Here is an 18970-nt window from a genome sequence, read left to right as displayed (position 1 = left end):
TTATTCCTGCAATTCTATGAGTTCCTTCAGCATAGGCATTGGGTCTTACTCTGTTGTTTATTCCCCACTCTCAAACATGCCTTGAGACTTCCCCAGAATGATTTCCCTGCCTGTCCCTTTCTCCAGGCCTTGTAGATTCCTCTTTCTTGAGGGCAGAAGCTATGTCTGATTTGTCTTTTATGTCCCCAGTGGCCAGCAGAGCATCTGACATGGAGCAGATACAGGACATGTTTATTGAATGAATGGATGGATCTTCCTTGCTTAGGCGATGGTGAGTTTCCCTTGCAGCTACCAATTCTCAGCAGCTAAAGTGGCAGCCATTATTTGGAGAAAAAGGACTATCTTTGCAATTTAAGAGCCCTGAATTTGAATCCTAGTTATCACGTGTCATGATGGGTTCTTGTTGTGGGGCCCTGGGCATCACCTTTATAAACCCTCCTTCATAGATAAAATATGTATATTTATGATATTTCCCCCCTTAAGTAGGCTATATAAGATACATAAGTGTTGGGATGCCTTATTAACATGGGAAGTGCAGAGAAGTACTTCACAAGTGTCTTTTGATTAGAAGCAGTTGAATGCGTGAGGAAAACCTGGAAACTGTCTTAGTTTGTAGAAGGCATGCCTTGAGCCACAGTTGGATGCTTCCAGGTCAGGGTGATCTTGTATAGTTAAACCAAGTGCAGGTAGTAAGTTTGAGCTGGGCTGAAACTAGGATGATTATTGAAGTCATTCATTAGTCAGGCTCCTGAATAGGTACAGGGAGCAGGATAAAAGAAACAGAATAAAATCTTAGGTCTGTGGCCTAGTCAGAAACCCAAGATACACAGCCCAAGGCTGCCCTTGTTGAAAACATTATGGCTTCAAAAACTGTATCCTGGTAACTGTGACAACAACTCAGCTCCATTTAGGATCTCAAAAGGAGGGTTCTACACTTGCTGATTAGTGCTGGCTGGAAAACTGCTGGCAAAAGAGAGCCCTTTCTATGGAGCATATTCATCCGGAAGCTTTCAGATTCCATAGAAAGCAAGCTCTGCCCAAACAATAAAGTGCCACAAATTTTTTTTTTTACATTTTCTTCTTGTCTAATGCACAGATATACAAACATACCTTCAGAAAAGTTGTATGCTGGGGAATGCCTATATTTTGTTGGCTGTTGCCCAGTCCCCTCTGGAATTTGAGGTCAACCACACCCTGAACCTGGAACCTCCTAGGAATCAGAGCCTTACCATCTCCTTCACCAGCTCTTTTAAAACTTGATAGATAACATAAATCTTACCTCTAATCACCTAGGCTGAATTCTGCCCCACTCTAACCCTAATGTCCTCCACTACTGTCTCTGAAGTACATATTGTCAGTCTTTTCCCATCAGCCTACACCTAACAGCTATCAAATGACTGAATCAGAGTGACTACTCAAGGAGGTTCATGTGTATTATACGACTCCATAAGCTACCATAGACCCTATTTGAATACTGCCCACTGGATCTGTACAGTGTTCCAGTCATGCTGCATTTCATTTCCATAATGTAGGAACATATTTTAAAATATGACACCCTACAGAGCGAGCCACCAAATATTACTATAAATGACACAACTACATGCTTATTGCATGCAGAAATATTAAAAGCAGTTGATCCTTTTAGAGTTAGTGTCCCCAGAGCTTTCTGTAACTAGACTGAAGGACACAGTGTCCTGGATATGGGTTAGTTAGTGAGCTGTAGTGAGAAGACAAGTCTGGACATGTATATGGTCCAGTCCCCCAAGAGATTAATTCTCAGCAGCAGTTTCTTTGCTTGGCAACATTTAATAAGCATTCTAATGTAGTGCTGGAATTTTTTTTTTTTTCAGTGAATCTAAGAAAATATTCAAAGGCCAGTCCTGTGAAGGAAAGGGGAGAGAAGATTGAATTACTTTTGGAATACTGTTTTCCAATAGTGCAGGGAAGCTCCCTACCATAATGTAAGCCAGATAGAAATTCAACGAAGTCTCAAGGGCAGTGTGCACATTTACTTAGCACCATTTTTTTAAACAACTAATTGCTGGGTTATATTTTCTTCTTTTGTTTGTTGTTTTGCAACCTGTGCAAGCCTTCTGCCTTTAACCACTGTTTTCCTCTTTCCTTCCCATTTGAGATATTATCATTAACATAGAGTCCATAGTTAACAAGTCATTTTGGTAGGGAGTGGTGAAGCCAGTTCTTCCAATTCATTGTTACTGAATAACTGGTTTGGAAAGGTCCAGGGCACAGACATGCTTCACTTGAAATGGCCATGTCCTGGCAAAAGATTTAGGTGAACTGGAGCAGCAGGTTGACCTTCCACACTGTAACATACATCACAGGGGATGACTTGGATTCTTTTGTGGCTCCAGTTCCTGTGGAAGGGCTGCTGACCCAGATTACTCCTTGCTGCTTTGACTGGGTACACTTGCTTCCTCTATGAAAACACCACGGTCATGCCACCAATCAGCTGCCATCTCACACCTGTTGCTGGGCTGGAGGATTTTTCACCTGCCAGGCCAGGAAAAAAGTACTTTTTCAGAACATAGAGAGAAGCTGTAGGGTCCAGAAGATAGACAACTATGAGTCAAACATAAAAATTGTAACCTCAGTATAATCATAAACTCAGACACTGGCCTAGTTTGTCTGATGATTTCCTTATTGACTAGAATTTTACTAGGAGAAGAATTTCACTTCAGTATTTTTAAGCAAAAAAAAAGAAAAAAAGAAAGAGCAGGCAAAATTATATGTTTTTTAAAAAAACACTAAAATAAATCTGAACATAAAGTCAAAATTTCTTGCTCCCCTGTCCTTCAAGTATACGTGTTACTAAGGAAGAATGGTAAGAATTGATTCCTAATTTTTCAGCCTCAAACTTTAGAGTGCATCAGCCCCAATGGGAATTCATTAAATGCACATTCCCAGCAAAGCCACCAAGATACAGAGTACAGTATCTTGCATTTATCTCATAGTATTTTCTCATAAATTATAAGTATGGAGAGTTCGCATAATGTAAAAGCACAGACAAAATGAAATAAGAATGACTAAAACAAAATCAGACAAATCAGACATTTGTCACATAAAAGAAATTGGGGACAGTTAACACACAGCTGGTGGATGATTTCCAGTAGTGATCAGAAGCTCAGGTACCTTCTATTGCATTGTTTTTCCTCCTATAAATGTGTTTTCCCCTTAAGACTCAAGATAACTGAACCCCAGCCATCATGTCTATGTTCTCAACTAAAGGACAAAGGAAAAGATGAAGAAAGATTTAACCATTTTTACTGAGGAAATTTTTCAGAAGACGTATGCTTCACTTCCATTCTCTCTTTTGGCCACAACTGGACCACATGGCCATACCTAGTGGCAAAAGTGGTTAGAAAATAGGGTCTTTATTCTGGGCTCTTAGGTACCAAGTTAAAAATTAGGGTTCATTGCTATGGAAAGTAATAGGAGGAGATGGATAGGTGGGGGTGGTACGCTAAGACCCACCAAGTTTTATTGACAGACTGTGGGTCTCATACTGTAGGTCTCAAGTCAATATCCTTATTTTGTGGCTGAGGAAACTGAGACCCAAGGGAAGATCTCCTGTAATACAACCCAGTTGTTTTTGCCCAATTATTTTCACCCAGAACTCCTTTGCCTGCCCAGTGGCACTCATATTTTACCATGCATCAGAATCACTTGAGGACCAGTTAAAGTAGACTAGAATTTGTGACTAAACAATGTGTTAGTCAGCTTTCCATCACTGTGACAAAATACCTGAGAAAATCAACTTAGAAGGAGGAAAGGTTTGTTTTAGTTATGTTTCAGAACTTTGAGTCGAGGTTTGCCTGGCCCTGTAGCGTTGCGCCACAGGACATTACAGTACATCATGGTGTTAGTGAATGGCAGAGCAGCTGCTTACCTTGTGGAAGCAGGGAAGTGAAAAAGAGGAAGGAGCTGTGGTTCCAGTGTCCTCTCTCATGGCACCCACAGGTCTAACTTCCTTCCACTTTGCTCTCAAATGTCCCATCACCTCCAATAGTGCCACAGGCTGGTGAGCAAAACTTTAGCACATAAGCCTTTGGGTGACATTTAAGATACAAACTAAAACAAGTAAGTATGAGAAAACAAAGAATTTGTATTTCCAGCAAGTTTCAAGTGATGCTGATGCTGTGTGTTTAAAGAACACTCTTTGGAAACCTGTAGTCTAGTATATTCAGGTCTAGGTTTAACAAGGCATTCAATTCAGTGTGGCCAGCTCTACCCATGTCTCTCCCTCCTCCTCTCCTTCCCTCCTGGCCCTACTCCTCTCATTTTCCCCAGCTGATTTAATGGTTCCATGATTCATTGTTTCGGTCAACTATGCCAAATTTAGGAGTCATCCCAAACTCCTCCCTCTCCTCCATCCTCCCACAATTGGTCCATAAATTGTCTTTTTCTCTCCTAAGCATCTCCTTTTTCCCTTTACCTCCTGTGTGATTCTACTCTGATCATTTTTCAAATGAATTTTTTTTCAAAAGGCATCTTCAGGTTAAAAGCCAGGCCTTGTTCACTGAATCTTCCTTATGTAGAGTCTTATCATATTACTCCATTCTTTAAACACTTTCAGTTGCTCCTTGATATATTCAACTTTATTTTCAAACTTCCAAGATTTGTGTTTCACCATCACATTTTTTTACCATATTGGTGTAGCTTCTTTACTGTCAAAGTTGGCTTTTTAAACATTTTAAAAGTAATTATGCATTCAAAAAACTTGATTTCTTACCCAAAACAAAGAACCAACTGTAACTTGCTGTAACTAAAAGGTAATTATCAAAATTAAAATAATGAAAACAAAAGAATAGTATTGACTTTCCCTTAGATCTTGTATTCAATACAAAGGCCCCAAATTTGAGTCTTTCCTTCTCTTTATTGAAACAAAACAGTTGGAGAGAGGTGTAAAAGACTTTCCAACTTTGCCTTGTCTGTGTGCCACTTAAAGTCATCTTATGTACCACACTGGAAGGCACCCATAATTGTTTGGAAACCATCACTAGCAGGGTTCTCATCAGTCCAGCCCCTGCCGGAGATTTCAGGACCATGTCTTGTCATTCTCTAAGAGCAATGCTCTGAGCACCCTGAAAAACTTGTTTCCACAAACTTAGCAATCAATCAGTCATGGCTGCTATTGGCTCCAAGAAACAGGACACATAAGCAACAATGCCTGACACAATTAGAGGTTATTTTTCTCATTCATCAAGGATAGAGGTCAGGAGGCTGAGGCAAGATGATTACAACTGTGAAGCCAAGTTGGGCAATGTAGCAAGACCCCTGTATGGGGGTGGGGGTGACAGTAGCTCAGTGATGGAATGCTTGCCTAGCATGCTCAAGGTCCTGAGTTCAATTCCAAGTACTACCAAAAAATAAAAGAAGAAAGAGAAAGAAAAAGGAGGTGGGCAACGCGTGAAAAAGAGGAAACAATAACTAGAGGTGAGTAGTTGCTGATGCCAGCAGGCCAGTCATGTCAGGGCTCTGGGTTGGCATCTCTGGATGTTCTTGGCCTTCCCTTCAGAGTCTCAGTGTTTGCCGCAGTTCTCATCTTCAAAAGCAAGAGATAGAAGTCTGCAAAGAACCTGGAGTTCCTTGTCATGAGCTTTCTTCTGATCAAGAAAAAAAGGCCTTTACCAAAAGTTGGTCCACATACAACTGGGTCATATGCCTCGATCTAGAAATTCCTGGGCTCATCTTCCTCAAGACTAAAACATGAACAAAACCAGGATTCTGCTGGCAAAAGAGAAGGGGAGGTCCTTGGAGGAGTGAACCAGTGTCTCCCATGCTCACCACGTACTCACTTTAGGCTTTTTTGTGCATATCTGCTTGCCAAGAAGATCTACTTTTTTACCCCCTCTGGGGAGAGCTCCTTAAAGGTCCTTCACTTGACACCAGAAGTGGTGTCTTCAAAGGCAGCACAAACATTGGCCCATAATTCATTTTTATGTAATTAACTATTTAAATCCCACCCTATAGAATTGCTAATCCCGGTCAGAAACTCTTCTCTTTTCTATACCTATACCTGGTATTATGCCCAGCACACAGTAGTCCTTTAATGTATGTTTATTGAATTAAAATTAAATTAACTTTTTTTCTTTTTCTATACAAGACACAAGTAAGTCCATAGTAATACATATTGTGTTGAATTTAGTGACAAACATACTTTGGAGCATTTTATAAATAGTACTCTCAATTTATTGTTTTATGGTTTTTTTATTTGAAGGGGAAATACAGTAATTTCCTAACAGTATGTATGAAGTAAATATTGGCACAAAACTTCTACAATACTGTGGATCTTATGGCAAATCAGTCACTGTAAATCCTGGAGCATGATTTTGTAAACAGTAAACCATTTCAATCTTGTGCTAAACACATTAAACAGGGTAATAGCTTCATTTGGCTCAGCCATCTTAGGTACAGTGCTTCAATGGCATTAAGCTAGTCTTTATTGCTATCTCTCGATGTTAAACAGCTCCTTAATGAAGTGGCTTCCCTTAAAGCCATTGGCTAGTGCATGCATGTAGACACACATCCACACTCATAAAGTTACCACCTCCCTAACACAATTGCAGAGGAAGTAATTATCTGTTATTAATAAGGAATATCACATACAAGTGGATGCACCAGTTTCTAATACAGTTGGGTTGATAATCAGTAATAGGCTTCTTGAAATGACCTAGGCCCCCAGAAGTACCTTCGCATCCAACAGCCCATGTTAAATATAATAAATGCATAAATAATTTAGCAAGGGAAATAGGTAGCATTATGGCCACACTTCTGTGCTGCTGTTATTTAAAAGCCTGGCAGCTTGGTAGTTAGAAACCACTATGTCCAGGGGTGTTGTAATTCACCATTTGCTCAGAGTTGAAATGAGGCAGAGGAGTGCTCCAGGCCCCTAGCTCATTTTTTATTTAGAGGCAATTTTTAATCCATTCAACCATTTAAGTTCCAAAAATAGAAATGGAAAAAAATAAATATGCTTTAAATTTAGTTTAGAGACTGTTTTGAAGTCTTCATTAGGCAGGGTGTGTGGTACAATTTTTAAGCAACATTCTACAAACCTGTAACTGCATGGTGAAAATTTAAAACTTAGTTTAATTGTGTGTGTGTGTGTATGTGTGTGTGTGTGTGTGTGTGTGTCTGTCTTCATTTTGAATCTATATCTGGTGGTTCTGAGGCATTGTTTTTCTGAGGCATTGTTTTTCAAATTCTACTTTTTATTTACAAGATATATATTTTATACTGTATTGTTGTATGACTTTTATTTATTGCTTGCCTAAAATTATTTGTAAATTGACTCACATTTTTAGAATGTAAGCAAATAAATTCAAAGGAAAATTTTATATCACTAATATAAATAGAAAAATCCATATAATGTGCCATGAACAAATGTCGTCAGTAATTTTTTTCTAATATATGCTGAAATAAATGCATATTGAGCCCAGAAAATATCCAAAAATCAAAATAAGACCTTGTTCCTCTGTGTTCTGTCTGCCTCAAGGACATTTAGGGAATCACTGTGTACTGGTTAAGAACACAGACCTTTCAAATTAAGTAAGATTGGATCAAGTCCCGCCTTTGCCATTTCCACCTGAATGATTTATGACAAGGTCTTCTTGTCTCTCTGGGCCTCAGTTTCTGCACCTGGAAAATGAGGATAAAAATGGTTGAGCAGTTGGTTGAGAAGATTAAATTAAGTAATTCAAATAAAGGTCTTAGTACAGCATTTATCAGTTGAGTGCATAATAAATGTCAGCTATAGTTATCATTTTTTTTTTTTTTGGTACCTGGGATCAGTCTCAGGACCTTGCATTTGCAAAGCAGATGGCTAAATCCCCAGCCCTATCATTAATTTTTTGATTTGGGAGACATGGGTCATATTAGAGAAGCAAACACCAGTGAATTCAGTTCAGGAAAAGCAAAATGTATGAGGTGTGTACATGTGACAATTTCTGTGGCAGGCCCTATGGACACGGAGATAATTCTTGAAGTGACAGCCACATACAAAGACAATGACAGCAGCGTATGTGCATTGCAGTGAAAGCCATGTGCCTAGGTTCAGATGGCAAGTTAAAGAAGAACATCATTAAAGTCAGTATTGAGGAAGAAGAATGTGCAGATCTATGTATCAGGCCCTTCCTGACAGTTGTTAGGGAAATACATTAGTCCTGGAAGATGCCAAGTAAATTGAATTTCTACTGGGGAACAGAAGATGCATGAAATTCAAACATACAAACTTCATGGAGCACTATCATCATTTACTTATAGATTCAAGTGACATGAAAGAATTGGAGGATATTATTTTCAAAATTGAACAGTAGTCAAGCAAAATGTAAATGGAGTTCTAATTTTCTAACCCTTCTGATTTTCACAGAGGTCACATGCAAATAGTTCATAAAAACAGTTGGCCCTCCATATCCATGGGTTCAATCAACAACACATCAAAAATATTTAGGAAAATAATTGCATCTGTACCTAACAAGTACAGACATTTTTTTCTTGTCATTTTTGTGTTAACACAGTATTGCAGCTATTTACATAGCATTTATACTGTTTTGATATCATAAGTAATCTAGAGATGATTTGAAGTATACAGAGGGACATACGTAGGTTTTTTGCAAATACCATGCCATTTTATAAAAGGGGACTTCTGTACTTGGCCTCCAAAGTTTACCAAATATTATGAACAGACTGGCTTTTTCTCCATGTTGCCTGGCCTCATTGGTATTTGAATTTGTGGCTTTTACTGAGGAGGAACTTCTTGAGGGTATGAATTGTACCTGAGTCATTTATTGCCTTATCTCCTGCCCCAGTGTAGTCCCCGGCTCATCCCAGGTACCCAGTTAATATTGATTGAGTAACTAATTAGAGAGTTGATATTTTTGGTTAGTTGTTTTATAATTACTCTCCTATCTATATGCATGCACATCACTTAAGATTTTCTCTTTAGAAGGTTGAATAATGGCTGAAAATGTTGTGGTTATTTCTATTTCTCTGATTAAATATGTTAATATACATGAAAAAATAATGTACTAGTATGTTAGTTAATTTTTTTTTAAAAGAAGAAAACTAATTCATACATAATCCTAACTCCACTGGAGCAGCCATTAACATTTTTTTTTTTGTACCGGGGATTGGGATTGAACTCAGGTCCTTCACTTGTGAGGCAGGTGGCAGAATGGCAGAACCACTGAGCTAAATCCCTGGCCCAACATTTTGATATATTCATTTCTAGTCCTTTTTTTTCTATATATTTCTTGTCATAGTTGAAAGCCTACTGAGATTTATGACAATACTCACCATATTCTTAACTGCTTGAACATCTTTTTCTGTCATTTGCTGAGATGTATTTTTAAAGATAAATTTCATGTAATCCTTCTGGATTTCATGAAGAACATTGAATATTATAAACACTTTCCAGAGAAGTAAATGTTGCTCTAAATTTTTGTGCATGTGAGAGTTTGTGATTTACGTGCTAACTATGCACTATTTTTATTAAGATGTTCAATATTGAGGGTTAATAATTAGCCATCTAATTTCTGTATATATTAGTTCCTCTCCTTATAAAGCTAAGTGCCATACATACACTTTTGTCATTTCACTGGTCCACAAATACTTAATAGGTGACACCCAGTGCCATGTGACACTGAGGACGCAAGGCTGTTTTAAAACCAGAGGGATGCCAATTTCAAATTGCAATAAGCATGAGAGTCAAAAAGTAAGGGTGTCATGGGGACACTGAAGGAAGGCTGCCTTACTCAGCTGGTCTCCAGGAGGGTTTCCAAAAGAGACATTTGAGTGCTATCTGGAAGGATGAGCAGGAGTTTGGTGGGTGCTAAAAGGAATCAAGTGTCAAGTTGGGGCTCCTGAGAGAATGGGGCTGTGAAGGGGAAAGTACCTAACCTACATTCACTGGCTGTGTACTACAGGTCAGGAACCATGCTGGGTCCTGAGGAGATACAGGTGGATGGGCTGATAAATGGAAGATGTGCACAGATCTTTGAGTGACACCCTACTAACAGAATACATCAGAATTGCATTCTTAAAAATTAAGCCTAAATCCAAATCATTCTAGAACAACTCTAATAGAGTTCATTTAAAAGTCCCATAAAACTTGACAATATCTATTAAAATTAAAAGTGTGCATATCTCATGATCCAAAAATTGATAGTTTCAAGTACAGGAAAAAATATTTGTTCAAATCACTTGTTCATGTAAAAGGGTACTTAGCAGCACTGTAAAAATGAAAAGATGTTGTTGACACAAATCTGCATACATAGAAAAATGGATAAATAAACTAGTCTGTAGTTTAAATATCCTGTCAAAATGTATAGAAAGTTTAAAAGTGTAAACATATATACATACATATATATATGATATATATGTATATATATATGAAGTTTCAAGACAACTGAAGGAAATAAGTCACAACACATATGCAATATGATACCTCATGTGAAGATATCTATACACAAGATACATATTTTCTAGTTAAAGAGATATGTAAGCTTTTATTAGATTATATATATATAATCTTATACAAGAACACAGGTAACTAAGTAAATGCATTGCTAAGAGGACTTTTGTTAAAATGAAAATTGTGGCTCCTTCTGAACGTTTTAGAGATTAGAAGAGGTAGTGAAAAGATTGATGTAGACCTTGCCCTTCTAAATAGTTTGCAAAAACTGTGTATTCCATGAATCACTTGTGCAGTTAAATATTAATTAAAACGATAAAAATGGCCTAACTTTTGGACTAAACCAGTACTACCTATTTGGAAACAAATTGAGCAACATGAAACTAGACACTCTAAAATATTCCTACCCTGTGACCCAGTAATTTTCCTTTTAGAAATTCATCCCAAAAAAATAACTACAGGTAGAAGCAATTATTTTTACAGAAAGTTGTTTAATGCAGGATTATTTATAATGGTGAAAAAAACAAGAACCATCTAAATTTATTCAACAATGGATGAAAGATTAAATGCTAAGTTTACCTGGTAGGATTTATGTAGCCATTAAATCTTCCTGGTAGAAGATTTACTGATTTGTAAAAAAGATTAACAAAGTAATATGAAGAAGGAATATAAAGTGTGAAGGTGATATGATCTTAAAAATTACATATCCAAATACACATGTACATGTTCTGCAGGGGACAGGGAGGTGATCCAGGACAGCCATTTGGCCAGGGCTCATGCTCTTGATTTAGACTTTTGACATAATCTCTAAATGTAGTTACACAAATAAAGCAGAGGAATATTCTAAATTCAGTCCCATACTGCCCACACAGACACACTCTTGCTATTTCTCACATGACTTTGATGGCTGTACATACACATTTAAAATGCACCATTGTTTTTTAACCTGTTTTAGTATTGCTTCATATTCATACCCAGAGTTTCACACACAGGAAACTCAACTGCTCCCCTGTCTGAGCCAATATAGGGAACTGTTCTGACACAGATACAAAGGGCCAGAAGGAAATATTCCAAGTATCAGTGCGTATTCTGGCTGTCTCTTGGTAGAGGGATTTTAGATTTACTTTTAGTGGATAGTTTTCTTCTTTCTAAATTTCCTCCAATGTGCCTGTGTATTTATGTCATAGTTTAAAAATAGTGCCTCCAGTGAAAATTAAAAAAAAAAAAACAAAAAACAAAAGAGGAAATGTCCTCTTTTAAAACACAAAAGCAACGCCTGGTTCTAGAATGTGCCACATCAGGATGTCCCTGGGCGGAGACCTAGGCAGACTGGCTCCAGGGCTGGACAGAAAGAATGTAGTTAGACCTTGTCCCAATGTGTCACAGAAAGGCCAATGGTCACTCCTCCCCACACCCCAAGTGGCACTCCTAGGTAAGGGCAGAGCAGTTGTCAACTCGGGGCAGAGATGTTCTGATTTCAAACTGGTCCCCATGTTTGGAGGGGCTAGCAAGACAATCCTGGCTCCTGTGGACTGGGAGACTCTAGTTCCTGCTTCTGTGACTCTAAATCAGTGTACATGAAAGCATTTCGGAGGCAAGGGCGCACACACACACACACACACACACACACACACACACACGTGAAGGACCAAATAGTGCACTCAGGTCAAGCTGATAAAAAACAAGCCCTTTATCAGGGGACTTAAGAACAGAGGACTTATTTGCATGACAGACAAGCTACACACAGGATGCTAGGCACAACAGAAAAGACATGAAGCACTAGATTACAGAAGAATTTCTTATTAATGGAGATGAATGTCTCTCTCTATCTCTATCTCAGTGTCTCTCTTCCCCCTCCCACTCCATGGTGGGTATAGAGTCCAGGGCCTCATGCATGCTAAGCACCTGTACATGCTCTACCACTGAGCTACACTCCCAGCCCAGGGTCCCTTACTTAGTCTTAATAGTTTCAGGGGTGTGTGTGTGTGTGTGTGTGTGTGTGTGTGTGTGTGTGTGTGGTGTGTGTGTGTGTGTGTGTGTGTGTGTGTGTGTGGATATAAAAAAAAAGGGTGTGTGTGTGTGTGTGTGTGTGTGTGTGTGTGTGTGTGTGTGGTGTGTGTGTGTGTGTGTGTGTGTGTGTGTGTGTGTGGTTATATCCAAAAGTGAATACTTCTCACCACCACTACCTTCCATCCCAGCACCCAAGCCTTTTTCTCCACAATTTCTTCTATCAGCAGAACAAATAGGAAGCCCTCAGTTTTTCAGGGAGATAAATCATGCCCTGGTAAATCAGGGTGCAAACTAAGTGTCTACTGTGAAGCAGCTGGGGCTGGGAGCCAGCACCCTCATTAGTGGAAGCTGCTACTATTTCCAGCCTGCTTCTATTTAGCGAAAGCAGGCCATTAAAAACACAGTGTGTTTTTGCATATTAACCAAATTAAAATAATAATATGTTCTCTCCTTCCATGTGCTATACTGATAAATCCCAATTTATGAATGAAACATGCTGATTAGTTAGCTAAAAAATAATTAGTCCCAGAATATGCTTCAAAGTTGAAGGCTTAATGAATGTACACAAATACATTTTTTCCAAGTCCTCGACAGATTAGTCTTTTTAAAGAAAGATATTCATAAGATATGTCCATAAAAGACAAATGATGGAGTAGCCTGCTTGCTATGTGAGGTAATGTTAGGATGTTATTTTCGTGCCTTGTCAAGCTGGGTCACTTTAGGAATATGGATCCAAGCAATGGCAGTTCTGAGTTTTGATATTCAGATTATCAAGAGAAAGGATTTAGCTCAGAACCTCCTTCTTCTCCAGGAGAGAATTTTGCACTTCTGTTATGGAGCCTTCATTTCTGGGGTCTGAAAGTTACAAAAAGACCAGGATGCAATCAAAAAAACCAGAGTGGGGCCTATTAAATTTCCTTTGTGTTCTCTTGGCTTGGTTTTGTATAAAACCTGTATACTTCAGTGACTGGCAATCAGAAGACTGATCCCAGACCTTCCAAGGACAAAAGTACAAAGATGGCTGCCAGACTAAGAGCTTTAACCCACACTCCAGCTGACCACTCCTAACCTAGGAGGCTGTACACAGCACAGTGGCACCTTATTAGGTCTTTACATTCCAAAAATTGCTCGGATTGCATTGCAGATTGTCAAGTTCAATCTTTGAAACTTCCTTAATTTGCCTATCAGATATGCAAGGTATATTAAGATTGTTTAATTTCCATTATCAGACAAGATCAATCACTATTTCTTTGATGGTGCCCCAATGTAGTAGGATTGAATTTAGGAACCTGACTGTATAGGGATCATGTATTCTGCCAGGGGTTGGCTGTGAGTGGCCCATAGGAGCAGAGAGAAATGGAAGGAACCACTGCAGATTCAAGGCCTGGTACCACATGTGCTCTGTGACATACAAGGATTATGATAAGGTTGGCCTTACAATTTGCTCTTTATCTGCAAGTGAGTATAATGAAAATCATATAAATTAAATTACCCTGTTCTCCTCCAGGGTGTGGGCTAAAAGAGTGAGATTTAGACTCAGATAGACCTGGTTGTACATCTGTTATCTTGTTTTTCTCAGTTTTAGCATGCCTAACTATAATATTAGGACAATAATAAAAATAATATTTATATAACGCTTACTATGTGGAAGAAAGAAACTGTTCTAGGTGTTTTTCTAGAATGTCACTTCTCTGATCATAGGCATTTATCTACCCATGACAGGAAGAATCAAAGCCTGGAACATAGTTCACAGAGATCAACAATAATTGCTACTGCTTTGTGGCTGCTTTTCAGCTGCATCATCTACAATATGTATTACACTTTTTCCACTTTACTCCTTCACTTGTTATTCTTTCATGAATTCAACTGATGTTTACTGAACACTCTGAGCCACTAGAGTTCAGAGATGAAAAGTTCCTGAGTGTTCTCCCAATGGACTTATTCTCCTGCTCACATTTGCTGCTTCACAGGGATACTGTCCCTGCTTAGAGTATGTCTGCCTAACAAAGCATGCCCATCATGGATCAGCTCATGCATTATCTTCTGCATGAAGCTACTTCTCTGTTTCCACCTTAAACTGATAGTTACCCAATCCTATCTAAAGGCTGAAACCCATTCTGATGGACCAAGCAATCATTCTATGTGGTCAGTCAGTCGCAGTGGTAAAATATGGTATCTGGAGAATCATCCCTGAGCTCACTGGCATCCTCCATTCTGTAGCCCCATAGCATTCTGTAAATACGTTTATTTGTGGCTTTACAACAGAGATATGGGACATATTGTGGGAAATACATCTCTAGGCAATTTTGTCATTGTTCAAACATCATAGCATGCACTTACACAGACTAGACAGGCTAGGTCAATTACTCCATGTGGCTTCTTGATGCAATCAAGAGATGTAGGGAAGGTGGGATGGGTAGGGGAAGAGTAAAAAGGGAAAAGAAAAAAATGTGAGAGAATGAAAAATGAAAATAAAGTGTTTGTAGATGGGGAGGAGAGGAGGGGGTGAAGGGAGGGCAGAGGTAAGGGGAAAAAATGAGAATCAAGACTTGTCATGTAGAGGTACAAGATCCCAACAATGAATGTAACTGTACTGTATCCCTAAAATGTACCAATAAACTCAATTAAAGCTGAAAAAAAAATGGATGAAGGTGGTGTCAGAGGAACCATTTTTTTATGAGTAGAAGGAAGACACTAAAATGTTTAAGTGTACAGTGTAGTACAGTAAATATATAAGCCAGTAACATGGTCATTTATTATCAGGAATTATATATGGCACAAAATCACATGTGCTACACTTTTATGTAAGTAAAAGTTTGTAGGACATCATCACCACAAACACCTAATGCATTGTGCTACAGCATTACAACTAGGATGTCACAGAGCAATGGAAATTTTTCAGTTCTGTTATTGTTTTACAGGACCATGGTGGCCTGTGGTTGGCTAAATGTTGTTATGTGGTAATCGACCCTGTTCATCTTTGTTCTGTTGTCTTATATTTTCATTGTTAGCTTTTTTTGCCCATCTTCTCTACCTGACTCTGAGCTACAGAAAGTAGGGTAGGGGATTAATACTCATTTCTGCAGCTGGCTCAGGGATGGCCATTAGAAGATACCAGTAATGGAGAGGAGGCAAAAGAGACGATGATAAGTAGATGAAAAAAGTAGGAAAGGAGAGGTGGTGTGTTTTCAGCCCATGAGGAAATGGCCATAGGCTATAAAGCTGTCTTTATAGACACTTCCCCTCACCATCTGCCCCCTAAATTTTGGCACAAGAAATCTCAGCCTTCTTTATAAAAATGCCAGCTTATATGAAAACTGTATATAAGTGTTATGTGTTATCTGGGTTTTGCCTGTGTCTGTTGCATTGTCCAGTCTGTGCAGCTCTGGTCTGTGAGTGTCTGTGCCAGTGTGTGTGGCTAAGAATGGATGCTTTATGTGCAAAGGAAGAGAGGCTTTTCTTTGGCTGGTTCTCTGAACCCAGCTGCCAGTCTCTGGGCTGGATGCCTCAATCCACTTCAAGGAAGTCTCACTTCTGTGTTTTAGGTCTGTATTGAGTAGGCTGCAGCATTTCCAAGTAGGCCTCTAGAACATCCCCTAACCAAGTGTCGGGGTGTAGAGAGAAAGGTCACAGACATGTATTCCTCCTCAGGAAGCTATGTGCTGCAGTGGAAAGAAGTCAGGCCGACACGGGTGCAAATCAGTTACCAGGTGACTTCTCCCTATCTCAATTTCCTGCAGAATTACCATCTCAATTTAGAATTGCTGTGAGAGGTAGGTGAGATAATGCTTATCATGACATTTTATGAACTGGAAGGTACATATTGACACTTAGTTTTTTTTTGGAGACAATGTCTCCCTATGTTGCCAGGCTGACCTTGAACACCCACACTCAAGTGTTCCTTCTGTTCCCACCTCCTGAGTAGTAGCTGGAATTATAAGCACATGCTTATATTTTTTCTTTTGTGGTGCTAGGGATTGAATTCACCATCTCATACAGGTCACATTGTTTTTAATTAATAAAAGTGGGGGTTAAATTTAAAGTTCTGTTGAGCCTCACTATCTGTTGCACTCTGCAGGTTGGAATTTTCAAAAGAACAACACAAAATTCAGTTTCATAAGTTTCAAAATGGATGGGGTTCCTGGCCCTTTCAGAAAAGTCTGTGACGACTTCCTTCGGAAAAGAATTTGTGCTGTTACAACCAGCTCTGGTCCATGGGGACTCTCAGAGAGCTTGTTCTGTCTGCCCTGCAGCTGGAAGATATAGTGGGCATGGGTCTGACATATGCTCACAGAAGCAATGGTGACTGGTAGCAACAGAGGAGATAAATAGAGACATGATCTTCAGTGGCAGGTCAGGTCAATAAAGGAGAGAGCAAAGGAGGGTATGTCACATTTGGACAAGAATGTCAGCCTCAGTTCATTATAAAAGGAGTCCTGTGTCAGTGGAAGGACCTGAAGGAAGAGGCCAATAGGAAGGTGGGGAGCCACTACCCAAACGAAGTCTATCTGGGTTAAGGAACTTAGAATCAAAACAGAACTGTCTCCAGGAAACCTGCAGGGTTCCCAGGAGGGAAACTGCCAATTTAAAACTTCTGTCATACTCAGAGAGGTCAAAGCTAACCTTTGAAAGTGTCAACCAGTTAGGAACATTTGCTTCCTCTTTACCTCCTTTTCTTATCTCTGCATGAGTCTTGGAGGGACCAGAAATCAGGTTATTAAGCAAATAGAAGAGCAGAAACACCAGATTCACAGGTTCCTCCTGGCGGTAGGCCGTAGCAGAAAGAGAGGATGTAACTAATAAATTGAGGCATTGTCTCTGACTTAAAGTGACCACAGACATTTTATTACCTAACAGGGATGAGAAAACTCATAGATACATATTCTCATTCAAGAGCAAGGGACAGAAGGCACTCAAGGAATATTTTGTAAGGGAAATGGGAGACAAATATATAGATGCTTTTATGAGTCCTTCTTGTGCACTATATTAGATACATTATTATTATTTATCCAACACCAGCTCTTAGCTAAATATTGTACAAAATGCTTTATATCTTCAAAATAATTGACAGAAGTGGGTGCTATTATAATCTCCATTTTGCAAAGGAGGAAACGGAAGTTCAGCTAAATTAGATAAATTTGGGGTAAACATTGGGGTAAGAGGATGAAGCCAGGTTTGGGAACCAGGCTGTCGAACCCTAGAGCTGGTGGTCACACCACTTTCCGCTCTGTGTCTCAGTAGACAGATCACACAAGGTGCCTGGCGAAGAACTAAAGTTGACCCTCAGGCTTCCAAGTGCACCCAGCTAAAAATACTTCAAGACTTTACAGGAGTTTTCACAAATCCCTTTACAAAAGGATTTCAGAGACATGGTGTTTGCTTAGAATTAGTTGACTTTAAATATTGAGACTCAATCTAGCTAGCTTAAATAAAAAGAACATTATCATAAAGATACAGAGATATATTTTGGAAGTCTGCCCCAATTCGTTCTGCCTTCTTCCCTCTCCTTACTCATCCAGCCTCTCTTCCCATTGCACAGGCCTCAGTCTGTTTTGTGGAACGTGACCGGTCCAGTTCCCGGGTAAAGACAACTTCAGGACTGCTCTAGGGAGTCCCACTGGCTGAATCCTGTCTTGTCTAGACAAAGAGGCAGTTAAATAAATACTGAGCACCTATTAGGTGCCAGGCTTTATTTTGAACACTTGGGATACAGAAGTGTACAAAATAACAAAACAAAACACCATACCCTGTGGGTATCCCTTCTAGTAAGGGATTTGTCCATCTTGGGTCAGCTGACTTCTGGTTTAGTCGTTGTTGCCTGGGGGTGCTCTCCATGGTAACTAGAGGCAGGACCCTGGGATTGAACTAGGTGTAGGATCCAGGGATGCTTGTCCCAGAAGCCTTCTGGACCAGAAGATGTCAGTGTATAGTTGAGATGGTTCTAGCAAGTCTGCAGCTCCTCCATAAGTGGTAAGTGCTTGCTGCAAGATTGTGTTGTTTCTCTCTCAGGACTGCCCTTACCTCATTAGCCTGACAAAGCTAATCTCTCATACTGGGTTTGATACACAATTGTCCTTTAGCCCACCCACTTCTTGTGTTAGATGGAGTAAAAATATACTTTTCCCTTTGCTCTTTTGTACTTCTCACCATCCTGAGTGAGCTTTACCCTGATGTGGGCAGAAAGCTAAGGCAGAGCCTGGGAATGACAGAGCACACAGAAAGAGAACAGACTATATACTAGAGCTGTTGTGCCCCAGATGGCCTCCGCTTAGGCAGTGATACAGCTTTGTACAGCTGTGGGAGCCTGGCTGAGCAAGCCTTGTCCCCATTCTTTCTTGCCCTTCGGGTTGTGATCAGCGATGACCTGGACATTCAGGATCTTCTGCTTCCTCTTTGATGGCAACTGTGACCTACAGTGGTAATGCCAGCTGCCACTTTTCAGCCGGCTGGGTTCTGGGCCTCTCTGCCTTCCTTCTATTTCTGCACCATTTTTTCTTTCTTTTTTTTTTTTTTTTTTTTTTTTTTTTT

General features: G+C 39.5%; 1 long non-coding RNA gene across 2 annotated transcripts in view; it reads right to left on the bottom strand.

Moving 5' to 3' along the window:
* Positions 1-261: 261 nt before the first annotated feature.
* LOC104860849 overlaps positions 262-18970 on the bottom strand; it is a 51188-nt gene continuing 32479 nt past the window's right edge. The window contains exons 4-5 of one of the 2 annotated variants that reach the window (XR_779812.2): positions 7558-7659; positions 262-2511 (exon numbers count right to left, since the gene is read on the bottom strand). This is a non-coding gene — a long non-coding RNA (uncharacterized LOC104860849). Of the gene's footprint in view, positions 2512-7164; positions 7660-18970 lie in introns of those variants that run through there. The other variant, XR_779811.1, reaches the window with a different exon arrangement.

Source organism: Fukomys damarensis, unplaced genomic scaffold, assembly GCF_012274545.1.
Source record: "Fukomys damarensis isolate Sample0158 unplaced genomic scaffold, DMR_v1.0_HiC HiC_scaffold_9, whole genome shotgun sequence".
Taxonomy (NCBI): Eukaryota; Metazoa; Chordata; class Mammalia; order Rodentia; family Bathyergidae; genus Fukomys; species Fukomys damarensis.
Note: the sequence above shows the minus strand (reverse complement) of the source record. Positions and strands in the feature narration are given on the sequence as shown.